At 31.4% G+C, this 1,520-nt stretch overlaps 1 non-coding gene across 1 annotated transcript; it reads left to right on the top strand.

Moving 5' to 3' along the window:
- Positions 1-1,060: 1,060 nt before the first annotated feature.
- Positions 1,061-1,132, top strand: TRNAD-GUC (transfer RNA aspartic acid (anticodon GUC)). Its single transcript has one exon. It is a non-coding gene; the product is annotated as a tRNA-Asp (tRNA).
- The last annotated feature ends 388 nt before the right edge of the window (positions 1,133-1,520 follow it).

The raw sequence follows: 1,520 nt of genomic DNA, 5'->3' as shown, positions 1-1,520 counted from the left end.
TGTACCTTTGTCATCTTTATTTTAAAAAAGCGTGTAGGGTGTGGTACAGAAAAACATGGTTTGAGTTGGTGATGATTTGAGCTGCAGAGAAGCCATCCGCAGCACACCACTACGTGACGCATCAAAAGATCCGCAAGTCAAAAATCAATTCCGCCTAAAACAATCTGCAACGCATACGCATGTTAAAACTCATCTTGTCTTCTCTGGTGCCTTCCTTCACTGTCGTTGTCCTCACAGATGATGCCTCACGCAGTGCTCCTGGGTTGGTCTTCGTTGTTGGGTGCGAGGATGCGAGTTAGGTGCGACAATGGGGAACGAAAATCTTCGATGTGTGATTGGATACGAGAATAGGGGAACGTTGGGTGCAGAATGAGAGAACGATGGGTGCAGAATGGGAGAAACCATTGGATGTGTGATTGGGCGCAGAAATCACTTAACTCTAATTTAATTTTCATTAAGGACAATTCAGTATTTTCACAAACGCAATTGGGTACAGGTCTAATTTGATTGGGTGCAGGAGAATCACCCTTCCTAAACTTGCACTTGTAGGCCCAATAGGCTCATTCAAAAGTTGCATGAAACTCTTGTGGAAGAAACTTTCCAATATCCAATATTCTTCATTCATCATATGCTTCCAACTAATCAACTACAAATTAATTATGGTATATATGTTATGTAATTTCTACATATTTTCATCACTTAACTAGTGAAAATAAGGATTAATTGCTTGTCTGATCCCTGTAATTAATTTATTATATACATATTCATTTTATAAGTCTCTGTTATTAAAATAAATAAAAAAAACATGTAGAATAAGGATATTAAAATTATATGCGTAAGGACTAAAATAAATTAATTTTATAACAACTAAAAAGTAACTACAAGAATTTAGATGAATAATTAAAAATTTAAAGAATGTTGATCTGAAAATACAAATTTTAGTACTAACTTATAATATTATATTTTTCCTTAAACAAGTATGAAAGCATAGTATATTAGTTCTAAAACTTAATGAACGTGTATTTAGATATTAAAATATTTAGAGTTCATAAACAAACAGGTCGTTGTAGTATAGTGGTAAGTATTCCCGCCTGTCACGCGGGTGACCCGGGTTCGATCCCCGGCAACGGCGATTTCCTTTTTATAACCTAAAAATCGTTTCTTCTTTCAGTTTTTGACCTAAATATGGTTTTATAAAATTCTTTCATGAAGGTTTTATGTATGGTGTTTTGCCAATTAGAGTCTTTTTGTTGTTAACTGCATCTTCATATCAAAGCTTACATAAAAATAAATATACAATAAAAATAAAATATACAAAATTAAAGTCTCAATGAGTAACTCAATTAAAACTAATACGATAAAATTAAAATCAGTAAAATAAATATCATAAGTTTCCTAAAATATATATATATATATATATATATATATATATATATAAATTAAACTGGCTTTAATATTTACAAACTGTTTAGATACAATTTTTTAAAAATATACATAACCAAAATGTTAAGTTCATTAAA

The sequence above is a fragment of the Phaseolus vulgaris genome, chromosome 5 (genome assembly GCF_000499845.2).
Source record: "Phaseolus vulgaris cultivar G19833 chromosome 5, P. vulgaris v2.0, whole genome shotgun sequence".
Lineage (NCBI taxonomy): Eukaryota > Viridiplantae > Streptophyta > Magnoliopsida > Fabales > Fabaceae > Phaseolus > Phaseolus vulgaris.
Note: the sequence above shows the minus strand (reverse complement) of the source record. Positions and strands in the feature narration are given on the sequence as shown.